We start from the raw sequence: 18941 nt of genomic DNA on the forward strand, positions 1-18941 counted from the left end.
TTGTCACTATCTCGGTAATGCTGACACTGCGTGGCCCCTGTGATCAAGCCTAAAGACGTGTGAGGTGGTAATTTCCTAGTCTTGGTTCCGAAGCTTCAGAGCTCACACTTAGGTGAATCACAGTTCTCAGGGCTGAGTTTTCTTCCTTTTTAATAAAAATACACAGAAATTTGGCCCATGAGGGAAAAGTGAGTACTGATCCTGAATTAAAGGGGAAACATTTCTGTGTTTGAGTCTCTGGGGTCTTGTGCTGAAAAGTAGACAGTTGGGGGTCCTCTGGGCTTCTGTCTCCTGGGATCATTCATATCCATCGCGTGTCGGCCTTTCCCCAAAAAGATTCTTGAGGCTTGATTCATGTTCACAAAATCCCTAGGAGCTGAGAATTGGAACTTCTGAATCTTCTACCTTTACAGAAAGTGTAAAGGAAATTCTAGTTCATTGTTCCCCTGAAAGGCTTGGACCGCAAGGGTTTTGTTGCCCTACCCACTGTCTGATCATTCTGACTAAATGCTGGCATACTTTGGGTAAACCCCTGGTCATTCATATTCAAAGTCTCCCTTATTGGGGCTTCATCCTGTCCCTTACTTCCCGTTTTAAATGTAGGTTCTTTTATCAGCTTTCCTTCCTTTTCATTCAAACCAGCCTCCTCCAGTGAGCTTATCCTTTCCCATATCTTTTACTACCATGTTATTTTTCTGATTTATTTTTCTTTCCTTAGCTCCAGATCCATATTTCTAATTGCATACTGTGCATCTCCTTCTGTATGTCCTATACACACCTTAGACTCCATGACTAAAATCAGACTCACCATCTTTTCTTCACACCTTTTCCACTTCCTACATTCTTTGCCTTGGCTGTGGCAACTGGTAAACAAACTTAAACCAGAAATGTGGGTGTTGTTTTATATTCTCCCCTTTATTCCATTCAGTTGTGAGTCATGTCAGTTTCTCTCGAATCCTCTTTTCCATCCTCTCCACTGCTCTTGGAAGAGTTCAAGGTCTTGGACCTTCTTACTTGGACTCTTGAAATAGTATGAAATTCACCACCCTTTTCAAGTCTCACAGCCACCTCCTCTCCTCCTCAGTGCATCCTGTTTGCTTGTGGGCCCTCGGCAGTGAAAGTGCATAGTCTTAACCGCTGGACTGCCAGGGAATTACCTATTTTTCATTTTTTGCACCCATATTCATAGCAGCATTATTCACAATAGCCAAAACTTGCAAGCAGCCCAAGTGTCCATCGATAAGTGAATGGATAAACAAAATGTGGTCTCTACTTGCAATGGAATATCATTCAACCTTAAAAAGGCAGGAAATTCTGACAAATGCTACAACATGAATGAACCTTGAGGACATTATGCTAAGTGAAATAAGCCAGTCAAAAAAAAAAAAGAAAAATATTGTATGATTCCTTTTATATGAGGACTTAGAGCAATTCACGTTCATAGAGACGGAAAGAAGAACTGTGGTTGCCAGGCACCAGGTGTAAGGAGTAATGGGGAGTTCTCATTTAATGGGGCCATAGTTTCAGTTTTACAAGACGAAAGAGGTTCTGGAAATGGATGGTGGTGATAGTTGCACAACAATGGGAATGTACTTAAAGCAAAAAAAGGATCCATGTGTTCTGTAGAACAGTAATGGACCAGAATTTAGGAGCCTTGTTTTCAAGTACAGGCTTTGCTTCCTACTGCAAGGGAGCTCTAGGCCTCAGGGTTCTCATCTACAAGTCAAAGAAATTTGGGTGAGGAGACCTCTTAGGCTGATGCTCCCTCTGGAATGCTGGGATTTGGAATGTGGATCCCTGGCTGCAGGGAGAGCCAGGTGGAGCGCTGTGGGAATTTACTGGGAAAACGGCCCTGAGCACCTGCTACTGGAGGGATCATCCTCTCATACAAAGAGATGATTTACATCTTCTTTTTCAGGCCAAGTCTCCACTCCGTTCTCTGCTCTCTAAAGGGAGCCAGAGAACTAGCACATCATGGGAGATCAGTACCCTCCTCTTAAGGGCACTAATCTCATCAGGTCAGGGTTCCACCCTTATGACCTCATTTAAACTTAATTACTTCCTTACTCCAAATACAGCCATAATGTACATTATGATTCATAATGTAATGAATCATAACTTCAACATATGATTTAGGGCAGATACAACTCAGTCCACAGCAGGGCCTTTGCACTGGCTGTACTCTATCCAGAAAGCTCTTTCCCCAGTTTTCCCAATGAGTGACTCCTTATCATTCACACCTCTGCTCAGAGAGTTTTCCATAACCACCCCATACAAAGTAGCCATACTGTCACTCTCTCTCAGGTTACCGTATTTGTAAATAATATTCCACGTAGTACTCATCACTCTATGCTTCTTAAGAACTAACTTATTTTTGGAAGTCTGCTGCCCATCTTCATCTCCTCCAATAATATAGGCTCCACAGAAACAAGGACCTGTGGTCTCTTGAGAGCTTGGAACTGTGCCTGGCACATTGCAGGTCCTCACTAAATAGTTGTTGAATAGTAGCTAAGTGAATAACTACATGGATGACAACCCTAGTTACTGCCATTGGAAGGTGGCAGTCTGGTGGGGGTGGCTGATGTGTTAGAAGGCACCAGATCACTGGCTGCCCTAACAGAAGAAAGTATGTGTGTTATGGGAGTGAGGGAAGGGAATGCCTGATTCTGTGCAGGGCTGTGAGGGGAGAATTGGGGCAGACTTCACGAGTGAGATACTCCTGTGTTTCATCTCAGAGTGTGACACAGAAGAGATGAGAAGGTTGATAATACCTTATTGGAGAGAGAAGGTGTATGCAAAGTCCTGGAGGGAAGGGAGTGCCATTTCCAGGTGCCTGGGGGTGGTTTGGGGTGGCATGCACAGAGAGGGGTAGCAAGCTTAGGGTCGCAAAGTCCCTTGGGTCGCATGCTAAAGAAGCTGGGCTTTACCCTAGGAGACACAGGGCCCCACCAAAGGAGGTAAGGCCCTCGACGCAGATGTGCATGCTTTCCCCTCAGGCCTAAATGTCTCAAGCACGCCACCTCAATCCACTCAATGGCACAAGGTTTGTCTGTTTCTCACAGTTCCCTTACAAGACTGTGAGCTTCTTGAGGGCAGGCAGCTGACTGTATTCATTTTGGTATCTCCTTCATAGTGCTCACTCCTTAGCTGGTATTGAAGCTCAGCAACTGGTTTTACCAACCTGGTGACTTTTTTTTTAGCAGGAGTCAGAAAGCCAATTCTAGCTCAAGCATCCTGAGTAACAGGTGGCTTATTTTGGGGATACAGGGTGGGACATTGGGCTAAAGTGTCTCAAGTGGCCCACTGCAAACCTGGGTGGTTACAGAGAGAGTGGTGGGCGGGTGAAAAGCTCTGGCTTTGTCAACAGGTGGGTAAAATTATAATTTGCAGGGAGCGGGGAGAGAAAGGATTTGTTCTGAGTTCCATGGCTCTAGTCTGAGATGGTCTCCACTGCACCAGGAGAAAAGGGTCATCCTCCTTAGAGATGCCACTGATCGTTTACAAACAAAATACCCAGAACTTGCCACTGACATTTCTATTAATTTTAGAGATGGCAAAGTGAGACGTGGGAAGGCCACTTCTGTGAGCTCCAGTCTGGAGATTCCAGCTTGGCCTCTGACTGTTGACCCGAATACAACACTCAGTGCACCAGTTTCTTCTGGGAGTCCTTCTTCCTTTGTCTGCCAGGTCAGAGAGGAGGGAACCCCAGGGTACATTCCTTGAGAGGCCCTCCCAATGTTTTCTTGTCAGTCTGTGTTTGGTATCATACTGGGAGCCCAGTGTTAACGCCTGCATGTGCACTGCTAGCCAGTACCTGGCATGATGCTTGCCTGGGTGCCTTCTTAGGCAAGACAAGGGGTTTTTGAAGGCAGTGTCTGCCATGGATCCATGCCACTGCACGACCTGGCTCTGCAGAGAGTGTTGTGTTATCCAGCCGTGAACCAAAGGGAGCCACAGGTCCTCTGGTAGCGGCCTGTGACAGTGGCAGGTAGTCTGTGACTTCCAACCAATGTTGGCTCATACTAAGTCCTAGAACACTAGGTCATTCATTTTTTCTCCTTAGCCCACAGAACGGTGGTTCTCAACTTTGGCTATACTTTGGAATCTTTGGGGGAAAGTTTCAGAAATCTTGATGCCCAGGACACATTTCAGACCAATTAATATCTATGGGACCGGGACTCACATATCAATATTTAAAAAAAAATCTAATTCATTGAGGTATAATTTACATACAATATAATGTATCCTTTTAAGCATATGATTTGTTGGCCTTTGACGAATATATATACTTGTGAAAGCATCACCACTATGGTCAAGATAGAACATTTCCATCACCCCAGAAAATTCCGTCATGCCCCATTGCAGCTGGGCCGCCTTCTTCCTCTCCCAGGAAACCTCTGATCCATGTTCTGTCCCTTAGATTGGTTTTGCCTTTGTTAGAATTCCATGTAAATGAAACCTTACTTTGTCGTCTTCTGTATAGCAAAATGTTTTTGAGATTCACTGTGTTCATTCCTCCTTCTTGATGAGTAGTATTCATTGTATGCATGTGTTTGCTAGTTACCTGTTGTTGGCCATTTGGGGTTTTCCCCAGTTTTTAGCTATTAGGAATATACTCCTATCAACATTTGTTTAGACCCTGTGGGAACATCGATTTTCAGTTTTCTCGGGTATTTTGGAATGGAATTGACAGGTGATACAGTAAAATACAAGTTTAACTTGCTAAGAAACTGCCTATTTTCCAAAGTAGTTAATTCATTTTACATTCTCACCTGCAGTGTCTGAGAGTACTCTGTATTCTTGCCAGTAGTTTATGTTTTCAGGCTTTTAAAATTTTAGCCATTCTAGTGGGTGTGGGGTGGTAGCACATTTTGGTTTTAATTTGCCTTTCTCTGATGACTAATGATATTGAGCATCTTTTAATATGCTTATTGCCTATTTATATATCTTTTGTGGCATGTCTTTCTTTTAATGGAATTGTTTTGGTATTATTGAGTACCAAGAGTTCTTTTCATATTCTTGATTATTCTTTGGCTGGTATATATTTCCGTTTACACTTATACTGCCCCCGCCCCGATATTTTCTCCTATGGCTTGCCTTGTTATTTTCTTAACAGTGTCGAAGAGCAGAAGTTAAAAACCTTGATAATGTTTAATTTGCCAGTTTTTTCTTTTGAGATTCATGCTTTTTGTGTCCTAAGGAATCTTTGCCTATCCCAAACCGTGAAGGTTTTAACCTATATTTTCTTACAGATGTTTTATAGTTTAACTTTTCAAGTCAAGGTTGTGTATGGTGTGAGGGACAAGTCAAGGTTTATTCATTTTTTTCTATGGATATCCAATTGTCCCAAGCCATTTATGAAAAGACCATCCTTTCTCTATTAAATTATGTTGTTACCTTTGTAAAAAAAAAAAAAAATCAATTGACCAGATATATCTGGGTCTATTTCTGGATTTACTTTTCTGGTCCACTGATCTATTTATCTATACTTACACTAATAAACATCACTTTGATTTTGTAGCCTTATGGGAAATACTGAAATCAGTCAGCGTAAGACCTCTAAGTTTATTCTTCTTTTTCAGAATTGTTTTGGCTCTTTTATATCCTTTGCATTTCCCTGTGAATTTTAGGATCAGCTTGACAATTTCCACAAAATAAGCCTGCTGGGATTTTTACTGAGATTGCATTGACGCTACAGACGAGTTTGGGGAGAATTGATATCTTAAATAACATTGAGTGTTCCAAACTGAGTATGGGTCATCTCCATTTATTTAGGTCTTATTTAATTTATTTTGCAATATTTTGTAATTTTCAGTTGGGGGGGTGACTTAGATGACTTTTACTAGATTTATTCCTTTATTCCTAGTATTTTATGTTTTTGGTGCTATTTACATGGGATTATTGTTATTATTATTACATGGGATTATTTTAAAATTTCATTTTCCAGTTGATTGATGCTAATATAAAAGAATACAATTGATTTTTTATATTAACCTTGTATTTTTTGACCTTGCTAAATTCACATATTATTTCCATGACCTGCCATGAGATATTTCTACATTTCTCACAGCAGTGAGAAATTTATAGTTTTCAGTGTACGGGTCTTGCACATATTTTAAATTTATCCTTAAGTATTTTTTGTTTAAGCTACTGTGAATAATCTTTTAAAATCATTTTCTTTTCCAATTATTTTTTGCTCAGGCACCAGTGTTCTTTTTAGCTTCTCAGGTAATCTGATAGTGTATGTGAGGCTGAGAACCACTGGTCTGGGAGACTCTGATCATGAACCCTGCTGGAGGTGGGACCACTAATGGTATTTGTTTTTCTTCCTTTGTTGTGATGTATGTGGATGGCTCAGATCACTCAGGTAACTGAGAGTCCCCTCAACAAGCAGAATCATTTGCACCTGTGGCCAAGTGGAACCCTTGCGATTTGTCTTAATGGGCTCTAAAGATAACAGCCTCCTAAAAGGGACTTAATGGATCTTGAAGTATGTTATTGACCTAGTGTGGACCTGACCATGCTGATTTGCTGGATTTGAGCTTCAGCTCCTCAGGACCAGCTATGTGCTGGGCATTGGTACTGGGAGGCAAACTTTGTAGCTCCGTGGGCTACCTATTTCCCCTGAGGTTATGTGTGTTGTAGGTAGCGGGGATGGGTTGGGGGGGAGTTGTTTTGGTAGTTCTTCCTTAATTAGAAGAAAAGAGATGGAAGGTGGGATGTGAGTCTGCAACCTGTTCTTCATTTTCCCCAGTGCTCCGGGTAATGGTATTTAACGGAAAGACAAATCCATTCATCTTCCCAGTGTCCTGGCACATGGAAGCCCTGAGGGCTACTGTCAGGAGAGATACTAGGGGCTATAAAAAGCCATTCGATTCCCTCCCCTCTTAATTCTCCCTTTGTAACCCCTTTCCCAGGGAGACTGGTACTGTGCTTGCTGACTCTTCGTCACCTGGAAGTCTTAGGCCTCGTGGCATTTTACCGAGATTCAGATTAGCTTTACCATCTCATTCTTCTTTCTTTTATCTCTGTCATTTTTCTGCCAGGGGTAGCAACACCATGGAAAGATTTCTTTCTGCTTTATCCTGCCGATTTTTAAAAGAGCTGGTTGATTTGCCATTGGGCGTAGGAGAGCAAACCAGTCCCTCAGGACAGGTAGCAGCTGAAGTGGTGCTTCTAGCCTCAGGGCCCTGGTGTTTCTGAGGCAGGCTTAGGGAAACAGGAGCCCCTTGCCTGTCTTCTGTGCTTTTGTTTTCAGTTTTGGCATCTGTACCTTGTTTCATCTCCCGTTAGTACCTGTGTCAGGGTGGAGCTAGATGAGTTGGGCAGCATTGGTCCCCTTTGATCATAAAATTGTCCTGGAGGAGAGATCCATTTCCAAAGGATTTTCTCCCTCTGCTTCTGTTGTTTCCTTCTCTCAGGTTGCTGTGTCCCCAACACCTCTGCCCATATCCCTCCTCTCCCATTTTCATTTGTTTTTCACCACAGGTTCAGAAAATTCAATTCCACACCCATTTACTGAGCGCTGACCCCATGCCAGGGACTGTTGGTGGGCAGGAGAGTTACAGTAGGAAACAGGTCTGGTCCCTGCTCACAAGAAGCAAGTCTACTGGAGGGGACAGACAAACACAGATGCAAATCGCTGTCACTCCAAGTCAGGAATTACATACTCACAACAGAGGAATGAATAAAGCCCTTTGGATGATGACGTCTACGAAGGGCACGCTCCATATACACGCTGCGTTTTATCTGGGCCTCAAAGAAGGGGTGGGGTTTCAACCATCACAGAGGATGTGAGGGTAGGAAGGGTGCAGTAGGACATTGAAACTAAGGGAACAGAGTTAGCAAAGGCCCAGAGGTGTGAATTTGCATGTTGGGAGTATGTGAGTGTCTAGTTCAATTGGAAGGTGGCACATACGGCTTGGGAGGAATAACAGAGCCTGAGATGAGACTAGAAAGGCAAGTTGGGGCGGCCGTTGCGGAGAGCTTGTGCCACACACTAAGGAGCCTACACACGTGCTCTCTAGTGTATGATGGGGAGCTGGCAAGGTTGATGAACAGGAAATGGCATGGTCAGAGCTGGGCTTTAGGAAGCTCCCTCTTACAGAACTGTGAATGATGCGTTGGAGAGGTCAGGGATTGCAGGCAGCAGAGAGGAGTGTGCTTCAGACTAGCTCAGATTAGCAACGACAGGGGCCTGAATGTAGGCATCAGTCTTGAGGCCTGGAAAGGAGAGGACCAATTGAGAAAGGTTGCAGGTTGGGTCAGATAGGACTCACTGGAAACAGAGGGAAATCAAGTTGACAGCTAGGTAAACAGGAGGAAGGCAAAGTCATGAGTAAATCCTGAGGACAAGGGTTGGCTTTGGGGAGGGTATATAGTTAAATTCTTTTTTTTTTTTTTTTTTGCGGTACACGGGCCTCCCAATGCCGTGGCCTCTCCCATTGTGGAGCACAGGCTCTGGACGCGCAGGCTCAGCGGCCATGGCTCACGGGCCCAGCCGCTCCGCGGCATGTGGGATCTTCCCGGACTGGGGCACGAACCCGTGTCCTCTGCATCGGCAGGTGGACTCTCAACTACTGCGCCACCAGGGAAGCCCTAGTTAAATTCTTTGGATTGCAGGCAACAGAAACTGACACTAACTAGTTGAAGTAAAAAAGGATATTTAATGCACGAATATAGAGTAGGAATCCTTCAAACCACCAGGAAGAGCTGCATTCGCAAGAGGACAACCGAGGGAAGCTTCTGACACATCGGCGAAAGGAATTTGTGGACCTTTCTTTTGTGACATTGTCTTCAATGCCTCAGCAACCTCTAGGCTGTCAGTGCAGATTTTATTTATTTCTTTATTTATGGCTGAGTTGGGTCTTTGTTGCTGTGTGCAGGCTTTCTCTAGTTGCGGTGGGGGGGGGCTATTCTTTGTTGCGTTGCGCGGGCTTCTCATTGCGGTGGCTTCTCGTTGCGGCGCACGGGCTCTAGGCGCACGGGCTTCAGTAGTTGTGGCACGCAGTCTCAGTAGTTGTGGTGCACGGGCTTAGTTGCTCCGCGGCATGTGGGATCTTCCCAGACCAGGGCTTGAACCCGTGTCCCCTGCATCGGAAGGTGGATTCCTAACCACTGCACCACCAGGGAAGCCCTGTCAGTGCAGATTTTAAATCACAGGAGAGAGGATCTGGCCCAGCTTGGCAGAGATGCGTCCTCCTGGGCCAGGAGCTGTGGGCTGGGGCTCGATTTATGGCTTACAGACTTGCTCTCTGGTGGCCCAGCCCTGAATGTTAGGGCTGTTCCCAGAGAAGGGGACATAGTGTGAGCCAGGGAGCCACACTGCTTGACGCCCACTCTGGTGGGGGCTGAGGAGGACGAGGCTAAGTTTTGTTTTGGCTTAAGTTGTGGTGTGGGTCAGGCGCAGGCCACACACATCCAGAGGGAATGCACTTCCCGGAGCTCTGCTAGAGAAATGCAAACACGTGGGCTCACCAGGTGGCGTGATGAAGCTTTTAGAGTAGGGGAGTTTGGGAAAGAGGGAAATAGAAGGAAAGAGGGAAAGAGATTAGGGTGTGAAGAGACCCTACAAGGTTGGAAAAACCTTAGCTGTCATCTTGTCCAATGCTTTCATTTTATTTAATTTGCATTCATTTATTTTTATGGAGCTTATAGCATAATCATAGGAAAGTGCACACACCTTGGGTAGACAGCTCAGTGATGTTTTATACACGTCTACACCTTTGTAAGAACCACCGGGAACAGGACACAGAACATACCCCGGCTGCAGAAGGCTCCCTTGCGGCTCTGCTTAGCCCACACCCTCACCATCCATGCCGGAAGTAACCAGTGTTCTGACTTTACCACCAGAGATTAGTTTTGCCTGTTGGACTTTATACAGATCTTAACAGTTGATGTGTGTCCTCTGGAGTCTGGCTTCTTTCAGTTGGCATTGTGTCTGAGAGCTTTACCCGTGTTATTGCACTGAGCAGAAGTTTGTTTTTTCTTGCTGTGTAGTATTCTATTATATAGGTATGCCACAATCGATCTGTCATCCTGTTGATGGACATTTGGGTTTCTCAAGGTTTTGGCTATTAGAAATCAAACTGCTATGAAATTTCTTGTACATGCATTATAGTGACAGATTTACTGATTTCTGTAGAGTAAATGCATATTTAGGAGTAGGATTGATGAGTTCAAGGGTATATAGATGTTTAATTTTAGCAGGTGCTTCTGGTTTTCCAAAGTGATTGTACCATTTTACACTCCCCCCAGCAATGGAAAAGAGCGCTAGTTGCTGCACCTCCTCATAAACATTGGTGTCGTCAGTCTTTTTAATTTTACCCATTTTATTAGATATATAGTGGTATCTAGTGTGGTGTTAATTTGCATTTCCCATATGACTAACAGTATCGAGCATTTTCATCTGCATGATTTGCTATTTGAATAGTTATGTATCCGTGTGTGTGTGTGTGTGTGTGTGTGTATGTGTGTGAGAAGTGCATGTTCACCTCTTCTGTCCACTTTTTTTCTGTTCATTTGTCTTCTTCTTGCTTTTAGGAAGTCTAGATACGAGTCCTTAGTTGAATATATGTTTTGTGAGTACCTTTTCCAGTCTGTGGTTTGTCTTTTCTTTTAATAATGTCTTTTCATAAACACAAGATTTTTTTTTTTGTGCGGTACGTGGGCCTCTCACTGTTGTGGCCTCTCCCGCTGTGGAGCACAGGCTCCGGACGCGCAGGCTCAGTGGCCATGGCTCACGGGCCCAGCCGCTCTGCGGCATGTGGGATCTTCCCAGACCAGGGCACGAACCCGTGTCCCCTGCATCGGCAGGCGGACTCTCAACCACTGTGCCACCAGGGAAGCCCAAACACAAGTTTTTATTTTCAATTACCAATTATTTATTTTATGTTTAGTGCTCTTTTTGCTTTGTTTAGGAAATATTTACCTACCATAAGTCACTACACTCATTTTGGAGATTAAATCAACAGTATCCAAAGAGGGAAGATGACTCAAGGTTATACATCAAGTGACTGGACCAGGACAAAGAGCCATGGCCTCTTTAGCCCCATGCTCCTTTCACTGGGAATCCATGTAGAGTTCTCTTCACTGCTAGAGGAGCTGTAGAAAAAGTGACCAACCTCTGCATCACTGTGACTTCCTACCCTGACAGTTAAGGGAATCAAATTTAAGAAGATGTTCTTCCAAATGCATTGAAAATATTCCTACTCTTTGACCCAGTCGTTCCTTCTCTAGGAATCTAAAACACAGACAAAGTTTCATGCACACTGATGTTTGATGTTCTTTTCAGTGGCAAAAAGAAAAGAAAGTAACTGAAGTATTCAGCTACAGTGGACTGGCTAATTGAATTGTGGCACGTCTATAACATCGAATAGTATCGCTGCATAATACTAGAACTAAGGTACTTTTGAAAAGTACTTAATGACCCATGAAAATGAGCACAATACATTTTTTTTCCATTTTAAAAACTCAACTTCGGGACTTCCCTGGGGGTCCAGTGGTTAAGACTCCGCACTTCCAATGCAGGGGGTGTGGGTTCCATCCCTGGTCGGGGAACTAAGATCCCACATGCCGCACAGCCAAAAAAAACCACAGAAAAACCCTCAAATTTATTGAGGTACCATTTACATAAAAAAGTGCACTTATTTTAAGTGTATAGTTTGATGAGTTTTCATTTCAAAAAAAATAAAATTTCATTTAAAAAATAAAATATAACGATGTTAAGTATACTATTTGATGAGTTTGGAAAAACGTGTATAGTCATGTAACCACCACCACAGTTGTGATGCAGAATATTTCCATTACTCCCCCAAATGCCCTCATGCTTCTTTGCCCTCCATTGCTTTTCCTTACTCTTAGGCCCAGGCAACCTCTGATCTGTTTTCTGTCATGATAGATGAGATTTCCTTTTTCTAGAATTTCATATACATGGAACAATCCAGTATTTTGTATTTTCTGTAGAGCTTCTCTCACTCAGTATAATGCTTTTGAGATTCCTCTGTGCTCTGGCTGCTCTTGGTAGCTCTTTTACATTGCTACAAAGTGTTCTATTGAGTAAGCATTTCAGATTTGTTTAGCCATTCTCCTATTGATGGACTTTTGTGTTCTTGCTGGTTTGGGGTTAAAATGAATGAAGCTGTTATGAACATTTGTGTACCGGTTTTTGTGTGGCTATGTGCTGTCAGTTCTTCAGGGTAAATACCTAAGAGTAGGATTGTCAAGCCTTATAGTAGGTACACATTTAACTTTGCAAGAAACTGTCAAACTCTTTTCCAAAGTGACTGCACCATTAACATTCCCACGAGAATTGCAGTTATGCCACATCCTTACTAGGGTTTAAAAAAATTCATTTATTTATTTATTTATTTTTTTTTTGCTGTTCGCGGGCCTCTCACTGTTGTGGCCTCTCCCGTTGCGAAGCACAGGCTCTGGACGCGCAGGCTCAGCGGCCATGGCTCACGGACCCAGCCGCTCCGCAGCATGTGGGATCTTCCCGGACTGGGGCACAAACCTGTGTCCCCTGCATCGGCAGGCGGACTCTCAACCACTGCGCCACCAGGGAAGCCCTATTTTTGTTTTTAATACTAGCCATTCTAATAGGTATGTAGTGGTAGCTCATTATGGGCTTTTAAAAACCAGCTTTATTGACACGTAGTTTACCTACCATGATGTTCACCTGTTTAAAGTATATAGTTCAGTGATTTTTAGTATATTTAGAGATTTGTGGAACCATCAACGTAATCTAATTTTAGAATATTTTTATCTCACCAAAAGGAATCTTGTACCTGTTAGCAATGCGTCTCATGCAATATGACACTAGGTGGAAAAAAGCAAAACAAAAAATATTATTCAAATATGTATATTTCCATATATGTATGAAAAAAAGACTAGAAGGAAATATATAAAAAGAAAACCTCAGCTGTCTCTTGGTGGTAAGCAGCTTTATTTTCTCTTCTGTACTTTATGGAATTTCAAAATTCCCCACAGTGAGCACATATTATCTTTGGAGTTAAAAAAAATCATGAGTTGTATGAAAAAAATAAAAGATGTTTCTTCAGGCTACATCTATGGAGCGGGGCAGTACCATAGCAGCTACTAACACTGTTTTCCGTCTGATTTCCTTTGGGAAGAGAATGTGTAAAATCTTACTCTTCTGGGTTTCTGCAGTGAGTTGGCAGTATAAGCTCGCTGTTTGCAATATTTACGTGCATTGCCTGGGGGAGTCCTGTAAACTACTCTATGAGTTAGTTTCTCTATTGACAGACGGTTGAATTCTTCGAAAAAGTGCTCTGGAAAGCAAACCCGTATGGGAGTTGACTCAAGGGGTGCACATTGTCTTGTGATACATCACAAAAAGTGAAGAGAGGTTGCTATGTGCTTGGGAATCATTTCCTAGTTTATAAAGCGTGTCTGTGGCCAGGTATGTATGTGAGCACACAGATGCACATTTGTATAAGCATGTGGCATATTTTTACATGGTAAAGTACTGTGAGTGTTGAGGGCTAAGTGCAGTGGCTCTCTAGTTCTAGTTTAATGACCCCTGTGCAGTTTGATGGAGAAGTCAAATTCCCATTCCTGTAATTACGTTTCCCCCCTTAATTCCCATAGACAACTCTAACCCCTGTCTCAATACAGGCCTATGGAAATGAATGGAATCACATCTGTGCTTTGAATAAAAATGTGTTTTGCTTGGAATCTGCACACAATTTCATATCTCAGAGGTCAGTTTCTGGGATGAAGTTGAACTGATGATATTAACCATTTTCCAGAAGAAGCAACAGACTGGTGAGGGCTTGGCTGAGGCAGAGATTGATTGCTCAGAAACAAAACCCACTCGGGCTGGCCCAGGAGAAGGGTGGACGGGGGTATGCTGCAGGGACTGAATACATAGGAAACAGTAAAAGGAGGCCAGGCTCGAGGCAGTTTCCCTGCTTCTGTCTGTGCCTTGGGCCTCATGACCTCTTGCCCCTGCCTATCTGCACATGTGCCTCTCTGGCCTCTCCTTTGCAGGCTGGCTTCTGCTTAGGCCTGGTCTCCACCCTCTTGTAACTGCAGTCTGAGCGTGGCTTTGTTCAGTACGTCCTGCTGGCTCTGGCCTTACTTCTGCTTGACCATTCAGTTTAACTTCGTACTGTATCTAAATGACTCATTCCCTGGAGAGGAATCTGATTGGCCCAGCTTTGGTCAGATTTCCTAGCAGACGTGGTGTGAAGGGAGGTCAAGCATACAGACGTGGCCACCAGGGCCTACCTACCCCTTGAGCACAAGCTTAGTGGAGGTGGCTGCATACTTCAAAGATAGACAGAATCTGGTCAAAGGTATTTTTGTTTCTTTTGTTTGGCCAATCCCCATAACTGAGACATGTAAGTGAAGATGGTATGATGGAAGGTGGTCCGTGGTAAACCCCCTCCATGGTGGCCCCATAATGATCCCTGTCTCCCGCGATTCGTGTTCTTGTGAATCCCCTCCCCTCGAGCGTGGAGGGACTTAGCAATTGGCTTCTAATAAACAGGCTACAACACAACTAATGGGATGTCACTTCTGAGTTAGGTTACCAAAGCCTGTGGTTTCCCTCTCCTGAATCCTCTCCGAGGCTGTCATGTGTTTGCTCTGATAGAAATAACGCTACGTTGTGAGCGGCCCTCTGGTGGGGGCCCCGTGGGCAAGAAACTGATCTCGGGTGGCCTCGGCCTGAAGCAGGATTTTGGTTCCCGGCCAGAGACTGAAGTCAGGCTACAGCAGTGAGAGTGCTGAATCCTAGTCACTAGACCACCAGGGACCAATGGCTAGTGACAAGGCCCTGGCCCATATGGCTTTGCAGAAATGAATTCCCACAAGAACAGAAAGTAGTGAAGCAAGTAAAATGTTTACTAGGAAGGAAAAAGAATACGTGTGGACAGACACATGGGCGGACTCAGAGAGAGAGAGTCGCACGCTTGGGGTATTTTGAATCACTTATATGGGGCATTTCTTCCAGGTTTCCTTTGGCCAATCATCTTGCTTTGCCTGGTCCTGAGTCTGTATTTGGTTTATCTCAGGGTACTCTCGTGTGTGTGCACATCTCTTAGCCAACATGAATTCTAGCCAAGAGGCCTATGGGTAGGTTGACATCACTCCCTTTTTGACCTCCAAGTAGCCTTTCTGCACGTGTGTAGTTGGGAAGTTCTCCTCGACCTCGAGAATGAGAACTGTGTGGTCTCTTATCTGGAAAGGGCTTATCTCCTCCTCCTTTTCATCTTGGAGTATCTGTCCACAGGGGACCAACTCCAGCTGCTCAGCCTGGGGCCCATCTATCTCCTGCCTCAAAACTAGGGGAGGCCTCTGGCCAATAGCCAACAAGGAGCTGAGGCATCTGTCCAACCGTCTGGAGGAAATGAGTCTTGCCACCAACCACGTGAATCAACTTGGGAAGCTGGGGATACTCCCTGGCTGAGCCTTGAGATGCCGCAGCCCAGGTGACACCTTGACTATAACCTGTGTGACACTTTGAGGCAGAAACACCCAGTGAAGCCATGCCTGGATTCCTGATCCCCACATGCTGCGAGATACTGTTTTAAGCCATGCAGTTTGGGGATAATTTGGCAACAATAGGTAATAAATATGTACATGGTCTCCTAAATCATGCTGTTTTTGAAGCACAGAACCCAGACTCACCTCAAAACAAAGTGTAAGAGGTGGTGTGACCCAAGGAGCTCTTCTGGAGAACTTGTTTAGGCCAAGCTTCCTCCAGTATGGTGGGCAAGTTCAAGTTCAGTAGTGCCATGTCTCCCATGTGGCCAGCTGGACAGAAGTTAGGTTCTAACAGCGACAGCCTAACTGTATAAAATGCAAACAGGGAGGACTCCGTTGTGGAGAACCACAGGTGACAGCCAAATGTTTCAACCTGTGCTGTTATATCCAGGATTTGTAGAGGGTTGCACTTGGAGAATCCGGGTGGCCTTCTCAACTCCAAATGGCAGTGAACCTGAGTATGTGCTGTGGACGCCAAGCCCCTATGGCTGGTGCCCCATGTGGCTGCTGTGGGCCAGAAGAATATCCTCAGGAATATTTCAGTCTTCTGGAATATCCGTGGGATGAGAAGTCAGACACGGGAGACTGTTACATCACCAAGTCTCGCTGCAGGCATGATTAGGCTTAGAGATCCGGAGAACATTCAGGTGGCCCAGCCACTCGCTGAAACTATTTCACAGGGAGGGCATCTCCGCAGGTCTCCATGAACCAAGACTCCTCAAAATCCTGTTTCCCAACGGATTGCACAGAACTATTAGGAGGTTCTCCTACTGGGGAGCAGGTCGACAGTCAGAGAATATGTCCCAAGAGGATAGTTTCTTGCTGCTACAGCCCCAGGGTGGAGTTTTCTCTAAGCATCCTGGATACTGCGAACATGCTTGCTGGGCTCTTCAATTCAGGTCTCCATTCCCTGCTCCCTGAACTTTGGCCTCAGCTATGAAGCCCAAGTATCCAATGCCTTCCACTTAGGCACCCTCCTCTGCTTCACACCAGATGTTTTCTTCTTCTTCATCTGGGTCCATCTGTAGGTCTACAGGTTGACAATATACAGTTGAAATACTTAAGTACAGTTTTATTGACACCAACGTCCTGTCCCCACAGAAAGAATTGTGAAGAAGTGATACGACACAGGAGGGACTTTCCCTCTGTGCTTTCAAAAGCGGAATTCCTTAAGCTACTATAGGTAACCTTTAGCTCAGGAGGCTGGTCCTTGTGGAAGAACGGATGAGAAATCTCACTTCCTCTGCCACACATGCTCCCACCCAGAATCCAGCAGCAGCCTGGGACGGGCAGGGCTCTGAGCCGACAGCAGGGCAGGGTGCAGCCCCGCTGGCAGCCGTGATTGCTCTGTCTGCAGAGGATGAGGTGTTATCAGTCTCATTACAGGAAAAAGGCTATTAATGGAGAAGTGTGCTTTTGGAGGGATGGTGGGTAAGGGAAGAAAGAACTGAGCAAAGGGACAGCTATTGTGTCTGATTTTCAAGGTTACCTGATGAGATAGCACTGCAGCTCCCTTGTGGCCTGGAAAAGCAATTCCTTTCTGATGGCTTTATAATAAAGAAGAGAGACCCTTTTGTTAACAGTAACTTGTATATATCTCATGTCTTTCTTCAGGGAAACTGCAAGTGCTTCAGAGATTTTATCTTTATAAAAAGCTGATGAGTAGGTGTGAAGACCTTCTGGTGAACTCAGCCCCTCTGTCCCTAATCCGATCCCTTTGCCAGCAGTCCTCTGACTTCCTTCTGGTGACGATGACTGACACGAGTGGGCGTGCGATCACCCTGGCAGTGCTGTAGACTAGGGGGCAGGCTAGCCCGCTTCCACCCAGGACCGTTCAGTGTCTCTTGTTCACATGTGCCCTGTCCACAATCCCACTCCCGCAGTCTTAAATTAAAGGGACTTTATTCAAAGGAAATGAGAGTACTTCACAGAATTCAAGACCCATAAGAATGGCTGAACTTCACAAAGGTCTGGAACTGGGTCCTGGAAAGACATCTTTCTCTGTCTCCCTCTCTCTCTCTGAGATCACACAGTTCCCTGGGGCTCCCTATCTCTATGCACTTATTTCCTACTACTGTTTCTCTCTAGAGACCCCTTTCTCTGATTGTGTCTCTGGATGCATGTCCCCACATGGCAGCCTTGACACTTGAGTTATCAGGTTCAGGACGGGCAGTTCCTTTAGTCTGGTTATCCTAGAAGAGGAAACCGATGGGCTCCCCTTGTTGCCTAGACTCGAATCCACCCAGTCCAGTCATTTCTGGTGGTAGAAAGGGCTTCCTCCTCCAGGGTGTAGTAGGATTTGTGCCTTAGTATTTCTTTGTACGTTGTTCCCTTTGCTTGGAACGACCTTGGCCTTGACTCCGCCGGGGATCCTCAGCCCACGTGTATCCTTCTCTGAGAGGCCATCCCTCGCCACTTTCCTCGCCTCTTCCATCCCTACCTGCTCTGCACAACCTGTTGATCCCTCTTCTCCTCCATTGTTACTGTTTGCTTATTTGTGCCCTAGACTCTGTGTCCTTCTAGCATGCAAGTGCCTTGAGGGCAAGCCTTTTGTCTCTCCCCTTTGTGTATCTTGAAAGCTAGCAAAGTGCCCTTCAAACGCCTGTGAGTGAATGAATGCATGAAAAGCAATAGATCTCAGACAAAGGTTTTGTAATTTTTGTCTTTCCGCTCCTGTTTTGTAGTAGCAAAAGAAATGATCCTCTTTTTAAATAAACACTTATATTATGGTTGAATAAAGAGACTTGGGAATAAACTGCACTTGCCACTAGGTTCTTTCATTTTGGGGGATTAAGGGGAGGACCCCGAGGCTGCAGCCACAGTGTGCAGCGTCCTGCTGTGTGTGGATCAGGAACTCTTTTCTTGCCATCCCTCTTATGGCTACTGAAGTGTGGAGAATCAGCATTCGTGTCGCGTACAGTCTTTCATTTTATTTTATGATAATGTATCTATAGATTCGTGATTATATTAGGTATAGCGGTGTTGATTTACGATCATGTGCCTCAAACGTTTTCGTTAGTTAGGATCATTTTGCCTTAAAGTTTGCAGCAATACTAAACATGGCAAGATCACTGTATGACAGTAGGTGGGGTAGGGGAGGAGAGGTAGGCACGTAGGGTGGCAAAACCGAATCACCTGAAGAGTTTTCCGAATATCCCATCTCCCACCTTCACCTGACACCCATGCTGGTCTTGTTCCCCAGGTGACACCTGCCCTAGGTGCCACTTGCCACTTGCATCTCTTTGCTCACTGTTTCTGTCTCATTCTCCCAGGCTCTGGTGGAAACAGTGTGAAAGACAGAAGGGATGAGGAGAAGGGTGGGTGAGCTCTCTCCCTCTCCTCTTTTTTCTTCAGCACTTTAAATACCCCTTGATCCCATGCTGGTAGAGCCTCTCCTTAAGTCTCCGAGTCTCCCATCCTCCTCCTTA

Source organism: Leucopleurus acutus (genome assembly GCF_964270905.1).
Source record: "Leucopleurus acutus genome assembly, chromosome: 9".
NCBI classification, from domain to species: domain Eukaryota; kingdom Metazoa; phylum Chordata; class Mammalia; order Artiodactyla; family Delphinidae; genus Leucopleurus; species Leucopleurus acutus.